The sequence below is a fragment of the Camarhynchus parvulus genome, chromosome 21 (assembly GCF_901933205.1).
Source record: "Camarhynchus parvulus chromosome 21, STF_HiC, whole genome shotgun sequence".
NCBI lineage: Eukaryota > Metazoa > Chordata > Aves > Passeriformes > Thraupidae > Camarhynchus > Camarhynchus parvulus.
The window spans coordinates 3,653,946-3,672,134 of NC_044591.1; the positions used below are offsets into that span (position 1 = coordinate 3,653,946).

At 41.5% G+C, this 18,189-nt stretch overlaps 1 protein-coding gene across 1 annotated transcript in view; it reads left to right on the forward strand.

Moving 5' to 3' along the window:
* The window catches only part of LOC115912469 (putative uncharacterized protein C1orf196), a 57,002-nt gene that overhangs the window by 20,927 nt on the left and 17,886 nt on the right, over window positions 1–18,189 (forward strand). The window lies entirely within an intron of this gene.

The following is an 18,189-nucleotide window of genomic DNA, read 5'->3' on the forward strand; positions in this document are numbered from 1 at the left end:
GACACTCACTGGCCCATTAACAGCAGATATCTCCCTGGAGGGAAGATTGGTTTGTGGAAGAGAAAGGAAAACTGCCCAATTAACAGAAGACAACTGCCCCACCTGTAACAGATGGCAATAGAACACACCTTGCCTTGCAATCCAGGACAGGAAGGGTGGGCTCAGATCTCTGGGTGTGCCTGGGCTCACATCCCCCTCTCCCCCACAGCTGTCCTGGCAATTGCTGTGTTGGCTTCTTGAGGAGAGTGTGAATCACAAACCAGCCTGGGAAAAAGGCCCCTCCTTATTCCAGAGGCAGCTTTGACCCAGCTCTGATCTACCAGGTTTGCCAACAGAAGCTGCTTTTTTTCCTGTTGGCACAACAGTGACTGTGCAGCTGTGGTTGAGAGAGTTTGGACTCTGTAACCAGTGTGATGGATGAAACAGGGAAAAAATCCCAAACACCATCCTTGGCTGAGGAGCTTGGAGTGTTTGTGCCTTTCTTTCTGGTTTGAAAGCCAGGATAAAGCCAGAAATAAAGATTTTTAGCTTGGAAATTAGCAAGTTTTATCTGCAGGCTGGGAAAATATGTCTGGGGAAAAGAAGAACTCAGGGGGGACCTTCTTGCTCTGCAAATCCCTGTCAGGAGGGTGGAGCCAGGTGGGCTCAGGCTTATCCTGCAGGGAACAGGCGAGAGGAAACAGCCTCAGGTTGTGCCAGGGCAGGTTCAAGTTGGACACTGGAGAAAATTTCATTGCTGAGAGGGGTCCTGGTCTTGGACAGGCCCAGGGAAGTGGTGGAGTCACAACCCCTGGAAGGGACAGGGCTCAGGGGTGGATTGGTGGCTGGGCTTGTGAAAAACGCCAATCACTGTTTTTAAAATTTTAATTGTTTAATAGTAATAAAATGGTTATAAAAATACCAATATAACTAGAATAATGATTTTGGACAATTTGGATTAGGACAATATGAGACAATAAAAACAAAGAATTTCGGACGTCAGGGTGCTTCTTTCTGGGCAAAATAAGCCCGAAAAAGGACCCACGTTAACAGAGGATTAACCCTTAAAAGCAACAGCCTGTTGCATATTCATACACCTCATCCATGATGCATAAATTCCATTCAAACACAGGATTCTGTCTGGTCAGTGTCAGCTTCTTCCTCTGAATCCTGACGGAATCTTCAGAGCTGAGTGAGGCAGGAAGAAGTTCGCTTCTCCTGATAATGGGGCAATAAATTCTCCTTCTCTGAAAGATTCAGGTGTCCTGTGGCTGCTATCTCAATGCGAGTCCTTTCTTTAGGGAAAAAAAGTATCCTGCATAGCATAGTTTCTATTTTAACATTATGTTATAACCTAAACTATATTTAACATACTACTTAAGAAAATTAACACAGCATAACTTTCTAACATAACACATATAATATTAATTTTAATATTTGAGAAAAGCCAATCATAAAATACACATTTTTCACAGACTGGATGATCTTGGAGGTCTTTCCCAACCTAAATGATTCCATGTGCAAACATGGCCATGTCAATGCTGTTTTGATCTCCAGGTTTTTCTGTTCTTCTGCTCCGGCACAAGTATCTGCACTCCTGGAGCGATTCTATCATTTATCAGGTCCCTCTACAGCCAAGTTAACAAGCTGGCTGCAGAAGGAAAATATTTCAGATGATAAAAAGAGGTTTTCTAATCTTAGTCCTTGAAAAAAACCTCAATGTTTTCTCTATTTACCAGGTATATTTATTTCTAAACCCTCAATCCTCTCTCTATTTGCCAGGTAAATCTTTAGTGCTGAAGCTGACTGGTGTGTGTAGGAGGCATTTTTGTGTTTTACTCAATGCTTAGAGATCAGTGGAAATGAAAAGTTGTATAATTACCCTCTGGCCTTTTATCTTTCTGTGGTATCATCCCTAGGGAACCAACGATGGGGTAGAGAAGCCTCTGCACAGCAGATAATCACAGTCATTAGAGGAAACAATCCCAACTTAAAATCAGCTGTGTTTTGCTCAGTAAAACATTGATATATTGGAGTCTGTGTTGATCCATTCCTGAAACCAGGCAGCCAAGGAACAACCAATGCTCAAGGCAGCACCCACAAATTGAACTAATTGTTGAATATTCTGGTAAAATCTTAAAATACTCAGAGGATTGGTGTTATGAGATGGGGGGACACAAAGGATATGAACATTTGCTCTAAGTGAAAGATACAAGTCAGCCTTAATTACAAATTTGCAATCAATGCTGCTGTGTTTTGAAGGTCTTGGTAAATAATTAATGAGCGAGTGAAGCAGGAGGATGGAAATTTCCTCTAAAATCTGATTTTAAGGGAGTATCGGTGCTTTTTCAAGGAGGAGAAGGAAAGGAGCAGATTTGTGATGCAGCTGGAATATAGGAGCTGAAGCAGTGGTTTTATTCAGGAGCTAAATACGTGGAGTGGTTGAGCAGCTCCCTTTGCCATCATCGCTGATCAGTGCAGCAGCTGAGTGGCCACGATTGGTGATTGTGTGGGGAATATTCACTTGTCAATAAGATCCTGACAGAATGTCACATCCACTAAATGGCATTTAAAGGGGAGGAAAATCACTGTCTAACACCCCTGAGAAAGGGCAGAGCATCAATTTATCTCTAAAATTTTGTGTGAAACCAGTTGAAAGTACAACCCAATTTTGCCACTTAAGGATTTTTTTTTGTTCCAGTTCTGAGTTGAACTGGTTTAAAAGCTCATGTCAGAGAAGAACCAACTCCCATGGGGGGCAGTGGCTCAGGCAGCCCATGGACCTCCTGGATCTCTGTGAGCTTCTGCCCTTGGTCTTTCACCTCCTGCTCAAACTGGACAAGGTGTTCCAGGCTTGTGGGGCTCCATGCCCAGCCTGAACCCTGACACAGAACACAGCACCTGCCAGGGGCTTTATGACATCTACTTCTTCAGAAAATAATGATATGTGAGCTCAGGTATGCCAGGATTCCTCCATCTTTTTGAAACATCATTAGATATGACTCACTGATTAAAAAAATACAATTACAGCGCTGACTGACAGGTTTGGGGTGCCTTTTTGGCTCTTTCTAATTAATGAAGTAATTAAGGACCATCAAACCTCGACGTACAACACCAGAGCTGCCTTGTCTGTGTCTGCAGGGGTGGGGTGCCAGGATCTGCTGTGGCTGAGCTGTGCAGAGCCCACAGGGGCTGTGATCTGGTCCCAGTGCTGATGCAATGCAGTTCTTTTTGCAGCTCCCCACATCAGCACCGGCATCTCCAGATTTAGTTCAGGTCTCACTGCAATGCCCTCTCAGCTTAAAGAAAGAAAAAGAGTCTTCATAGCGATTCTTAAGTTTTGATCTCAATATTTTGAGCCCTGCTGGTGCAGTCCTCATCACTCAGATGGACTAAAACCAAAACCACACCATCCTAAGTATGTTTGTCTTGTTTCTAACAAATATGTTGCTATGGGAACTTGATGTTGCTCTGACTATTGCACCAGATGCACCAGCTATCTGTCTCTAGGCTGGCTTTTTTTCCCCTGTAAATTAATTGCATTTAAACTAAACATATTAAGTTATTTCATGTTAATTAATTTGAATGTTAAGCTGGGTGTTTGCAGTTTCCCCCTCCCTGCTCACCCCAAAACATTAATTAACTGCTCCAGACCCTGCAGTCCCTCACCCATCACTGTTGGTCTTCCCCAGCTCTCTGCAGTTACAGCACTCACTGCCTGCATGGGAAGTAATCAGTGTCCAAAATAATTGCTTTTCACAACTCTGCAGTCAGCTTCCTTGTCACATATTTAAGCTGTAATGAAACTGTTTCTGTTGCCAGGAAAAAATATTCAGCTGAAATGTACAGTAATTGCAGGTGGAAAGCAGAGCTGATAATGGAGCTGGTTTTATTTAGCACGTTGTGCTTTCATTTGTTGGAGGCATTTCCTCCAGCAGGGCTCTCCTCTCCTCATTCCTGCTGAGGGAGGAGGGCTGGGACCCTCCCAGTGCATCTGCTTTGCATTCAGGCAGGGAAAGGGGCAGGAGAACTCAGGGGTGGTGCAGGGGGCATGTGAAAAACGCCAGTCACTGTTTTTAAATTTTTAAAAGTTTAACAGTAATAAAATGGTTATAAAAATAGAGTAATAAAAATTTGGACAATTGGGGTTAGGACAATATGAGACAATAAAAACAAAGAGTTAGGGACAGTCTGGGTACCTCTTTCTGGGCAAAATAAGCCCGAAAAAGGACCCACGTTAACAGAGGATTAACCCTTAAAAGCAACAGCCTGTTGCATATTCATACACCTCATCCATGATGCATAAATTCCATTCAAACACAGGATTCTGTCTGGTCAGTGTCAGCTTCTTCCTCTGAATCCTGATGGTGTCTTCAGGGCTGAGCAAGCCAGGAAGAAGTTCGTTTCTCCTGATAAGAAAGCAATAAATTCTCTTTCTCTGAAAGATTCAGGTGTCCTGTGGCTGCTATCTCGGTGTGAGTACCTCATTACTTTCTTAAAAAATATCCCACATACATAGGTCCTATTTTAACATTATGCTATAACCTAAACTCTATTTAACACACCACTTAAAAAAATTAATACAGCATAACTTTCTAACATAACACATATAATATTTATTTGAATATTTGCGAAAAGCCAATCATAAAATACACATTTTTCACAGGGCATGAAGAGCATCTTTGGCCCAGAGGCAGACAGGGGATACAGGATAAATCTGATTGCTCTGTGCTTTGCTTGTGCCTTCAGCCAACAGTGGGGCTTTGGGAAAATACTTAAATCAGTGTTGGTTACCTAAAAATCTATAAATAAATTATCCAAGAGTTGTTTCTAAATGTAAACTTCCTGGGAGCTCAGCAGCAAACAAAACCATGGCTTAGGTTTGCAGCACAGCCCAGCAGACTTTCTCCTAGAATTCAGAATTCTTGGAGCAGAATCCTTGCTGTGGGAAAGGACAAGATGGTGAATGTGTGCAGCAGACTTAAACATTTCCTACATGGCTCTGTGATCTGTGGTCAGAAGCTGTAGAGAAACTGGCTAATGAATTAGTAAGCCCACAGGGAAATCTTATTTACAAGGAAGGCAACAGAAACATTAATGTATCTTTATTAGCCTTATTTAGGCCATCTGCTGTGTACATGGTGGGAGCTGCACAGTCCCTGCAGTCAAACAGCAGCCGGGATGTGCTGAGTTCCAAACTCTCCTCATTTAAATGCTTCCTTAGACCTCTCCAGCTCCTGGAACATTTTGCTGCAGTGAAAAGTCAGCTGATCATCATCGAGGCAGGGAGCGTGGAATTTTCTGTGTCTCACTTCAGATTCATTTTCTTTCTTATTGCTTATCTTTGACTTGGATTTTGATAGGTTTTGGGGGTCAAGTTGCTATTGAAATTACTATAAGCCAAAATTTAATAGCAAATTCTGTGCTTTGCAAGCCATTCATTGGGAAGATAGTTTTGGTTCAACTATAGTTACTTGCTTTTTAATGCACACACAGATTTTTCTGCATATGTTTAGATAATTTGAATGTAGCCCAAGGAAAAGGAATTAAAAAGTTGATTACCATAATTTTGAATTTTATTTCCTTTTGGCCTTTTCCTATTCCAAGTGTGTTTCACTTTGCAAATTGTTTTGCTTGGATCTTGCCAGCTCAATCCTTGCAATTTCTGACTGAATTCAGTGAACCCATGATACCAGCTGCTCTCAGTGGCCACGGTTTTGTTGCCAAGGTTCTCTTCACACCTTTGAAGCATTATTTATTTACTTTTTTAAAGGAATGAAAGTCCATGTGCCATGGTAATTCCTTGCTCTCCTGTTGAGCCTGAATTTTAACTGAAATGTAAGCCTAAGCAAGCAGCCTGTTAATTCCCAACTAACTTCTCACTGACTGATTGCAGCTGGGGAACAACAGCTTTCCCATTTTGTTGAAATAAATAAATTGGGAGGAATGTGTGGAGGAATCTTAGAGGCTTTATTAATGCCAAACACACAGAGGCTCCTGCTTAGATTGTACTTCTTTGATTACTCAACTGAGTTATTAGATACATGAAGAACAGCCATTTAAATGTAAATCCATTCTCCTTCTGTAATAGATAAATGGGCTTTGCCTTGAATTTGTAAGCAGAATATATCACTTTGATATAGCAACTGGAGCTGAATAAAGCCAGTCAGTAGACCAAGGGAAGGATGCAGATTCCTTTAAAGTGAATGGAACAGAGGAGACCATCAGTTAGTTAATTAACTTCAATTTCTATATTAATGAACTTTCTCTGGTGCTTGTTTAAGCATCCAGATGCTTGCAAAATATTTTTTCCCCAACAACAGGCGTTAGTTGGCATGTGATAATTACAAATGGGGGTGCCTCTCTTTTTTATCCCAGATGTAATTTTTTCATGTGCTCTGTGGCAGAGTCATAGTGTGGGTGGTCCAGAGCTGTGCTGGCTGGGCATGCAGGCTCTCAGCCCCAAGGCACCACAAGTTCAAAACCTGAAAGAGTGGGGAAAAAAGGATTTTTGCATGTTTTGTGTATTCCTCATGAGCCCTGTAGAAGGCAGGAGGTCAGAGCTGGATGTTCACCAAAGGTGGAAAGCAGAGCCAATAATGGAGCTGTATTTTAGAAAACCAGGCTGTGTTCTCAAAAGCCACTACAAAAGTACAGTCAAGAACCAGGAAAACAAATGGCAGAGTTTCACCTTGGTCATCTGTAGAAGTTTTCTATTTTCTTTATCCTGGACTCCTGGTGTTGTAGCTGCAAGTGTAGCTTGTTATCCACCTACTATTGGGTGCTATTAATGGGATGCTTAATTCTTCCTAACATCACAGCAGTCTGTGGAGTGGAACAGATTTAAATTCTAATAGCTAATAGCTGAATAAATACATCTGGCAGCCCTAGACCATCTCAAGTATTGCTCACTGTAACTGTAATTAAAATGTAATTAAAGCCAGTTAAAGCCATCAGACATCTGGGTGGCGAGAGGTTAGGTCCATCCTGCTGCTTTCACTACCTCAGTGAGAGCTGGGGGGTTAATGGAACAGTCCTCTCATCATGGGAGTGTATTTCAGTAATCATGGGGACCAGATTTGCAGTGATGGCTGCATTAGAAACACACTGGGGAAAAAATAAAGATATTAGAGATTAATCTATTGCTGTTAGTTCAGGTGGAGGGAATAGCTTCTGATTGTACTGTGTGTGAGGAGTCCTCTGTGGACATGAATTAAAAGTTTCAGAATCACAGAATGGTTTAGAGCTGGAAGGGAACATAAATTCCATCTTGTCCCAGCCCCTGCCAGGGCAGGAACACCTTCCACTAGATCAGGTTGCTCCAAGCCCCATCCAACCTGGCCTTGCAATGGACCTTTTTGCCATAATATTTTACAATACTTGTTGCTGTTGTTTTTGCAGGCTGGGAGCTAAAGGAGCAGAAATAAATGAAAAAGGAGGGTGCTGGTCATATATCCCAGAGACATCCTTGCAAAACCTTACAGTTGTTTTTGGAACCTGCCTGGTGCTGCTTTTATTACTTATAAATGCCATGGAAGAAATTAAATTGCTTTTCATACTGTATCCCTCCAACCTGGGGAGGTTTCTGCTGAAGTCTCTAGAGGAGAAAGCTTTACTTAATCCCCTTAAAATTGGTGTGAGTGCTCCAGCTTGTTTTGCTGTTCAAGCCCTGTTTGTCCTTGTGTCCTCCCTTGCTTTTCTGAGGATGGGGAGGTTTTGGAGCAGTTTATTTAATGCATTATTCTGAATCACTGTGGTGTTGGTTGTGAACTGACTCTGGTTGGAGTTCACCTTTTTAAACTCATTTTTGAGTTGTGGTACTGAAGACTGCTCTGTGAATTAGCTGCACTTGAACATCTTTCCTTACACTTCTGATGACTTATTTGCTAGAAGGGATAATTAAAAATTACAAGTCTGGAGATATGGCAGAGACAGTGAGATGTAGGAAGTTATTTTCTTTGCTGAGGCTGTGTTGTGAACAAAACCCTCGAAGCTTTTAGAAAAATTCTGTGGCAGAAAGAAAATAGGACAGTCTGACTTGATGAGGATTTATGTCTGTTGGGTTTCTCTGACTTTAAATACTGTCTACCACAGAACCTGAGTTATTAAACCTCGATGACTGATGTATCTATGTAGACCAAGGAGTGACCCTGAACCTTTGCTAAGCTTTTAAAACACAAAGTTCATTTGTTTAGATTTTCTTTCTCTGTCTCTAAAACTAGAATGGAGAAAAGGAATTGAGAGCTCACCAAGGAAAGTCAGAGAAGAGCAGGAGCCCTCAGAGGTGATAGAGTTGTTGTGAATATCACATTTCTGCAAATAAGATTTAACTTTCAGGCTACATTTTTTTGAAATCTGCTGGAATTAGAGACTGGGCTTTGCACATCCATCTGCCCTTGTCATAGATATTTATATGACCACTCCCCACTTGAGTTTTGGCAGCACTACTCAATATTTCATCTTGAATTGATGATGTGTACACTAAATACTCTCTGAATATGAGCTGTGGCTATAGAGATCCTTTAGGTACCCCAGGCACAGCTTTTGTGAGCTGAGCTTTACCTGCTTCAGGGCTGGGTTTTCCAATGCTGAGAGCCCAGGGGAGAGGAGGTTTTAAATAGTGCTGGACTTGCTTCCTCAGCTGTTGAAAACTCAAATTTTCCCAAGGCTTTGAGCTTTAAAGACAGAAGAGAGAACAGACCCTCTACAGCCACATGTTTTAGTCTTGAGACAGTAAAAACTGACTTTATCTGAGATGCCATGTGCCAGGCTTGCAGCCTCCCAGGACTTGAAGCAGTACCTTAATATTATGTTAATAGATAATTATTATATTTTAATATATTTAATATATCCTCCCTGATATCTCAGGATGCAGATTCACACACACAGACCTCCAAACACACACACACAACTTTTTTATTTTGCGCTTTTGCAGCGATCAAGCAGACACAAAGCAATGAAAGAAAGGAGTGAATTCCTCCCTTGTTCCCAATGAATTTTGCTTGGGAAGCAGCCATGTGCACTGGCATCACTCTGTGCTGGAGAGCAGGACACTGCTGGACCAGTGACTCCAGCTAAGCAGCCCCAAGACACCCTCTGAGGTTAATAATAGCCTCTAAATAGGAGCAGTCTTACAGACTACGTGGGGATCAGCCTGCCAGGCCAAAAGCTATTTATTGTCACTAAGTGTGGCATGCCAGGCTGCTTCCAGATCTGCCACCTCTCCAAACTGTTTCCAGACACAGCAAAGTGTGAGCTTGCTCAAACTGATAGTAACATTTAATTTTTAATGGACTAATTAAACTGACCACCACAAATCTCAGAGGTCAAGTGTAGTTTTGGTTTGTGTCAGTTAATTTCTGCTTTTTCAGTAGGACTCGGACAAAATGCTGAGAAAATCATGTCTTTGTGTCAGGGTTGTTCAATTCCCTTTGGTGTCTTTTGCATTTAAACTTCTGCTCAATACTATAAATACCATCTTGTCTCCCTGAATTTTCCAAGGGATAGAAAGCTTATTTAAGTTTTAAAACAGCTGGAGTAATAGGCAAACATGTCATTAAGATCCTAATCAAATACACACAATTATTTTATTGTGCAAGCTTGGAGTTTTAATAGAACTAAAATTACAATTGAATTCAAGGCCAAGGTAACATAATCCCTCTCTGTTGTTCTGCTGATTGGAATTTTAAATTCCACGCAAGAATAAATGGAAATAAGTCTCTTTTGTAAAGCACCATGGTGCCAAAATGTGACATCTGTAATGACATGCTCATCAGATTTGGTTGTATAATTTGTACCTTTAATTTATTGGGCAATGAGACTCCTAATATGTACTTCATGTGTCTCTGAAGGTTTTATTTGGCCGCCAGCCTGAAAAATATCAATATTGTAAGGATTAAGCAACCAAACAAAAAATCAAATAGTCCAACAGGGAGACTAAATCAATACAAAAGAAATGTTTGGGTTGCGTGAAGTCATTGGACAAGGCAGAGGGATAAAGCTGTGGAGAAATCGATGTGCCAAAGGACAGACAGACAGAAACACCTTCTCCAGCTCAGCCAGGTGCTGCAAGGCTTGGAAAAACAAAGGGAAGGTCTGAGGTGGTGAGATGGGTGTTGGGGGTGGGGTGGTTGTCTGTCACCGTCACATTTTCTGAAAAATCCCTTTGCCAGAATGTCTTCTCCTGGGAAGCTGAGAAGCCTCAGAGAAAAAGGAAAACAATATTATCTCATTTGCTTCTCCTGTGTTTTGCTGCTTTGGAATGTGGTTTGGAGATTGTTTATCCAACTGGTGATTGTTTCATTGGTTTTATGTGAATTGTTTTGACTTAATGACCAATCAGGGTCAGGCTGTGTCAAGGACTCTGGAAGGAGTCACGAGTTTTCATTATTTTCTTTTAGCCTTCTGTCTATCCTTTCTCTATCCTTTAGTAGAGTTTAGTATAGCATTCAGAATAGAATAGAATAGAATAGAATAGAATAGAATAGAATAGAATAGAATAGAATAGAATAGAATATAAATCAGCCTTATAAAAACATGGAGTCAGATTCATCATTTCCTCCTCCATCCTGGGGACCCAGCAAGTACCACAGTTGTCCAACCCACCACAGCAAACCCCCATTTCCTGCTGTTTCACCCCAAGAACTGATGGTCTCAGCCAAGCGTGCCTCTAGTGCCACACCAGGGAGTGATTGTTGTCATTGTGTAGATACAGAAAAATTCTGAAGTGTCTTGAGAAGGAGGAGGGTCATGGAAAACACATACATACATAATTTATTCACAGGATGGGTCAGAAATGGGTTTTGAGTACAAATCTGTAATTAACAGCTCTGTAATTGACTCATGGGCCTGTTGTCTGTACAATTAACTCCTTTCTGCTCATGTTGGACAAGCATTCCTTTGATCCAGAGTTTGTAATTTCAGATCTATAGTTTTTAACTGAAAATCCATGTGGCTGAAGAAGATTAAAGTCTCCTCAAGGAGGACCCTGCCAGCACTCACAATATTTCTGTCTGATTTAAGGGTTTTGAGGATCTTGCACTCTGAAGGTGACACGTTCCCTGTCAGATGTGAGGCAAATAAAAAGTTGAAGCTTTTTGAAAATTTGTCAGTGGATCTGTTGTGGATTTTTGTAATTAGCCAATAATCTCTGTGACCGTGTAGCTTTTGGAGATCTTCTGTTGTCACTGAGCTCCCTGAGGCTGCTGCAAAGGTGTGGATTTGATTTTTCTATGGACTCATGGAGTTGATTCCATCAGGGAAAGCCCTGGATGTTGTAAATCAGGCAAAGAAAAATGCATAATTATTTCCTATGATACATTCTCATGCCTTTCACAGAGAGACTGTTAGAGATGCAGCTCTGGCTGCTTCATTTTTACATTTTTAACTCCTTTGCCTTTCAAAGACCCGTCTTGCCATGAAAATTTATGGTGGGTGCAAAATTCCTCATCTCCCAAACAAACCAAGTAGCTGGAAAGGAGCAGCCAATTAAGATGCACGATGCCTTGCCCTAAGTGACAGCCCATAAATCAGAGCCCATGGAATATTACATTTTAATGCACTGTGGAAGCCTCGTGCTCGGTGCATCCACAGCCCCCAGATTGCTTAGGGATGAAGTCACTCCTTGGGGGAAGTGAGGGAGGTCACACTGATGCTATAAAAAGGTGTCAGGCCTTTGGTATGTTGTTTGTAAAAGTAAAAGAAACAAGATTCTGGGCGTCTGCTTGCTCTCACTGTTACAGGAGGTGTTTAGGAACCTAAAGTGGGTTCCTTTCTTACTGCTATTTAATAAATGTGATTTATTAGGAGGCTGAAGAATGCTGTTAGCAGAAAGGCTTGTGAGAAAAATTAACAGAAAGCATGACTTGGAGGGGTGAAGTTCAGAGCAAACTCACTCAGTTTGGCAAGGAACACATTAGCAAAACAATGCACTTGGGCATGAAGAAATCCCAACCATCAAGAAATGGGGTCAAGAAAAACACTCTTCTGAAAATGGGTGTTACAGATACACACAGAGCCAGATCTATAGTTTTCACAAAAATAAGAATGTGCAGAGTAGCAGCACAAAATTTCCCTAAACTTTATTTTATTATTCTTTGCTTTGATTTTTATTGTACGGTCCTACCCCGCCATGAGATCAGAATGCAGGGGAAGGGGCTGTCTGGAGCAGTCCACACTGATTCCTCTGAATTTTGAGGTGATTCATGGAGGAATGTCACTGCTCCTCTTTTGGGGGTGATCCCCAGCTGAACCCACCCTGAATGTGGGGCATCCTCCTCCCAGGAGCTGCTGGGCAATTCTGGTGGGGGGAACCTGCCTTGCATCCCTGAACTTCTATCAGGCTGGTTCCTGCTTTGAGAAGATGCTCATCTCTGTCAATTCCTGCTCTTCCCCATTCCTCAGAGCTCTGTTATCTCCATGTCTGAATGTGGTGGCTTTGTTTCTTTTATTTCCAAGGGGTCAAGTGCTTACAAGGAGAGAAATCAAACAGATGGGGAAAAAAAAATCCCACCCAACCCCCAGAGCCCAACAATGCAGAAAAAAAGAAGAGACACTGCTGTGAGTGCCAGCACTTCTTTCCTTGCAGTAAATGAATTCTGTGTCAGGGGCAGGGAGATGGAGGAGACTGTTCCTGGTGTCTCACTCCAAAGGGCAGCACATCCTTTGTAGAAAGGGGACCCAGCAGGCTCTGACCTCTGGAGTGGCTTCAATCCACCACAGGCTCAGCCACAAATATCTCCACTGATGCCTCAGGTTTTAGCTTTTATATTTTTCAGATTCTGTTCTGCTTTAGTGGAATTAGGGAATGGTGAGCTCTGCAGAGCAGAGCAGGAAGAAAAAGCAATTCCTTCTCTAGCTGGGGACCAAGGACAAATGATCCAAACCTCAGGCCCAAGAGCATAAACAACGTGGAATGAAGAGAGAAAAACAAGAAGGATGGGACTTCATAACCTAGAGATGTAATTGGACAATTAACTCCAATATACAAATGGACCAAACCTTATAAAAGTGTGAAACCTCATGACTGGTCGTCCATTTTGTGGCTATTTTAAGTTGTACTGCCCAAGGTGTATCCACTGAGGCCTCTTAATAAATCCCTACTTTATTCTTTAGCTTTGTCTAGTCTCTGTTCTAGCTCAGCCTTCACAGGGCATCACCACAGGCACCAAGTGCAGCTCAAATAATTTAAAAGAGAAATTTTGAGCTCCTCCTCTTGGTGCTGGGGACAGCTGATGTACCTAAGCACAGGCTGATACACTCCTATGGACTCTGGAGTGATGGTGGAGTGACTGGGTTTGTGGGTCAGGAGAGCAGTGGTGTGGGCACTGTGTGTGCACTAATTTAATATTCACAGATAGATTCACACATTGATTCACACATAGAATCACCGGGTTGGAAGAGACCTTCAAGATCATCGAGTCTAGCCCAGCCCCAACACCTCAACTAAACCCTGGCACCCAGTGCCACATCCAGGCTTTGTTAAACACACCCAGGGATGGGGACTCCACCACCTCCCTGGGCAGCCATCCCAGAACTTTATCACCTTTCTGTGAAAAACTTTTTCCTAATACCCAAGCTATATTTCCCTCTGGATGTATCACCGACCTCTAAATGCTACACACAGGGTGAAATAGTTGGTAATGAATCAGATTTGCTCTCAACACCTGTGCTGTCCTGAGTCCCAAATTTGGCTGGAGCCAGTCCAGTAAAGCCCTGCCCAGCTGAATTTCCAGGAGGAACCTTGCCCTTCTCTTTGGAAAACAGCAGCACAGTCTGCCCTGCTGCTGCTGGTGAACTCTGGTCTGAACAGGTCCTCTCCACTTCTTTCCAGATGCAAAACTGTGTCCTGCCTTCCAGCTTCCCCCCAGAACTTCTGCTCAGCTCCACCTGTGCTCATTTATTCATTTTTTTTTTGAAATTCAATGAGCAAAGCATGAAGTTATAAGAAAGTCCCTCTCCCCCCTTAAAGATCCTTTCATGAATAATTCCTGTGTGCCTGTTCCTTGCTCATTGTTGCACACAGCAGCCTTGGCAGAGGAAGAGGTCAGTCCTTGGCCTATGCAAATGTTAATTCAGATCTGAATTTCTTTTTTTTTTCTTCCAGGTTGGCAGCCCTTTGTTTAAAATGAAAATACCTCCAATTACCTTTAATTTCTTGGGCACAAAAAAGCATTAATGATAAGGCAATTTTAGGCCACTTGAGCTTGTTTGACCTCAAAAGGTGTAGGAGTTAGTATGGGTTGTATTGCCTGAAAGTATAATATAATATAATGTAATGTAATGTAATGTAATATAATATAATGTAATATAATATAATATAATATAATATAATATAATATAATATAATATAATATAATATAATATAATATAATATAATATAATATAACATAACATAACATAACATAACATAACATAACATAACATAACATAACATAACATAACATAACATAACATAACATAATATCCCCCACCTTGCACTCTGCTATGTATCCTGGAAAATCATAACCCATCAAGCAAGAAATAATGTCTGGGTTTGCACCAGTTTAACCAGAGGAGAATATTTCACCTATTTTGTTTTCCTATCTCAATGCCACAAGGAGGTCCCATAATTAATTAAGCCATATGAGAATTTATGAAAGCAACTTAGGGAAAATATCAGAAATTGTTGATACCCAGTATAAAAGGAACCTGAATTTGGATTAAGCCCATTGTAGAGCTTTTTATTAATTCCTAGCTGCTCCTGCCTTTCTTTTTTTCATTTGAGGCAACTTCAGAAGATAAAGTTGGAAGAACAATGAAGCTGCATTCTCAGATTTCCAGCCAAAAGGGTGTCCTTCTCCTTTTTCATCTCATGTTTATTATTTTACCCCTTCAAATAAAAAAATATCAGATACTTCTATTAGAGTAAAAGCAATGTGTAGGAGGAACCAGAGGAAAACAGGCTGGAGGCTTCCTCAAGAAAGGCAAAATCTTATTGTTTGCTCCTTATCAACAAAAGAAAGCAACAGCCACATTAAATGGAGCTGGATAACAGAGTAATTAATTCCCCTGTCTGAAACTTTGTGTCATCTCTACGTGTGATTAGGGAAGGGCTGGGATGAAAAGCTTTGTCCCTGGAGCTGCTGCTCTGTTTTATTTCTGGAGGTTATTTTGACAACATCCTCCTCCAGCCTGTGCTTGGGTCTATGCAAAGCTCTTCCCAACCCTGCTGTCCCTCAGTGGGAGTCAGACGTGGGGGCTGCCACATCTGGGCTTTGTGTGCAGCCAGAAAGGGCCCTCAGCCATCAGGCTGTTAGGGAAATTAATCCACAAACACCAGGGGTTTATGTCCAAAAAGGAGGACATAAACAGAGGAGTCCTTTGACTTTATTCCACTAAAGGGAGAGGCCATGGGGCATTCCCCTGGGATCTCTCCCATTTTTGGAGGATGCAGCCTCCCTTTTTATCCCAATTTCCTGGGTGCATTTCCCTTCTCTCTTTCCCCATTGGCTGAGGTACTTGAGAGGTTCAGACTTCCCAGAATGCCTGATCCCAAAGATTTCCCTCTAATGTACAACCCTCCCTTTTAATTTTTAATTCTTATGGAATTTAGGGGTTTTTCTTCCCCATTGTTTCTTTCATTTTGCCATGTCTAATTTCATTTATTTGCAAACATAAAGTTTCTTTGTAAAGGCAAATATCTTTTTCCATTCATCAATCAGTGGAATCCTTCCCATGGTTTCTTTTATCTCCCAGTGCTGGTTTTATCTACCAGCCGACCCACAGCTGGTTTGTAAAGACAAATCCACCGTTCCTCTCAATGGCAGATGTCAAACCCAAAGGTGGGCAGCCAGGATGATGCTTTTCCCTCTTGCTTTCCCTTTCTGAGTGAAGCAGGATTGCCTTGGCCTGGGATCTGAGCAGGGAGGGTATGGAAACCCAGGGCACAGGGAATATTTCTCTGTCTGCTCTGGGGTGCCCTGACCCCCAGGGGAGCACTGACTCTGACCCTCATTCATGGAGAAAGTTTCCCAGACTTCAAGATAGACTGGAATCCACAAAAGTGTGAAATAGATTACAGAGAGCAGTGCAGGTGTATCACTTGGTGAGAAATTGAGGTTATGGGGATTTTTAGTGTGTTGTGGATGGCAGCAAGATGGAGGGCACAGGGTGTTGTCCTGGGTTTCTTCTTCATGCTTCTTCTTCCTCCTTCTTCATGGGTTTGGGTGGCATTTTGTAATTGGGCAGAAAAGTCCTCATTGTGGATGCTCTGTAGTGTTCCTTGGCTGAAAACCAGCCAAAATGGAAGTTTGCCAGGAGTCAGGGAGATTTCAGTGCAGGAGCAGAGCAGAGTTGTCCTGTCTGGTATCACAGAGCCATGGGTGGCCAAACCCATGGGCAATGAGGGGAGCTGCAGTGTGGACTATCCTGCAGCTGATAGAAAAGGTGGATCATTTTTTCATGAAAAGCCTCATTTGAATGGCCTCCTCTTTTCCTCAAGGTAATTTTGCTTATGGGAATAACTGGCATAAGGAGCACCTGCACTGCTGTTCCATGTTCTTACCTTTTGTTTCCCTCATGCTGGGCACCTTAAAGCAGCACAGGACAGGGAATCCTCCCCTGGAGCTCAAGCGCTGAGCAAGGAGTGTTTGTTTTTATTGTAATCATTATTATTGATTACAATAAAATCTGTCCCTGTTCCCACCTCCCTGCCCCTCTCTCCCAAAGCCAAAGCCCTGGTGGTGTTTCCTGGGACATTCCCAGCCAGGCTGCTGTTCCCCAATTATTCTGCCCATTTCATGCCAAGCACACACACACTTTGCAAAATGGGGATCAGTAATCTTTGTTTTTCCTAGATTTCCTCAAACCATTTGAGGACCCATTCGAGGTCAGGGAGACCTGTGAACTCTTCAAATTATATTCTGAATAGCTTCACATTTGCCCTTTGTGTTCATTTGCACTAATCAGTCTCTTCCCTGTTATCATGGGTGAGTCACTCACTTCCCCACTCCACTTCTGGAGTTTGCATAGTGTGGTCGATTATGACCCAGTTCTGGTAATTTGTCCTCGTAATGATTCATTTATCACTATCCAGATCCCACTTCAGCAAAACACTTAAATGTGCTTTCAAATGCTGCACTTACAAAGAATTAAAATAAGCACTTGCTTGAATGGTCTGGAGGTGGGGAAATTGTGTGTAATCACACTTCTCCCTCACTGATAGTACTGACAAATGTTCCACCTTACAGCATTTTGCAAAAAGTAACAATTGCAGATAAATAATTTTGATAAGCAGAATCAAATAACAGCAGCGTGTCATTCCTGATTAGATTTGACATTGTGCTAACATCCATCTTCCCCAAACAGCTGCATTGATGCAAGGCTTTCCTGCTGGAATCTGCCTCTAAATTATAAAACTGTCCAAAATGTACAAAAAGATTTATTTCAATTCTGAGATCATTGATTTGCTGGAGAACGACAGAGCAAACTGCAGTATTTGCTGGATACCTTAGCAGCACATTTATCTAATTGATTCTTTTTGCAAGCAGATGCAGAAGAAATATGAAATAGAGTTGCTTCAATTTGAATGCTGTTCCACATGGCCAGTAGTTCTGAAGCTGGTAGAGCTGTTTTTATTTTATATATATATTTATACACACACACACATATATATATATATATATATATATATATCAGAAATTGGTGATACTCAGTATAAAAGGAACCTTATTTTGGATTAAGCCCATTGTAGTCCTTATTATGAATTCATAACTTCTCCCTCTTTTTATTAATTCATAACTTCTCTTTTTTTTTTATTTGAGGCAACTTCAGAAGATGAAGTTGGAAGAACAATAAAGCTACATTCTCAGATTTCTGTGCTTACACAGAAAGCATGAAAATATATATATATATATATATATATATATATATATATATATATATTTATATATAACCTTTACCAGCTGAGTTGTGGCAGTAAAAACTACCTGGATACAAGCAAAGTTCTTACTGAAATTCACCTCTACATTTTTATTTAAACTACATTGAAAGTTAAATCTTGACTAAATAGGTTGGGGAACGTTTTAATGTGAGAACATGTTGACTCTGAGTAGCACTAAATACTTTGCTTGATTTGCATTTGTTAGAAAATTTTGCCATTAAAACTGCAGCAGAGCGTGAGCTGTGGTGGCGTGAATGGTTTCAGGACAGGACTTTTACACCTTATTAGCA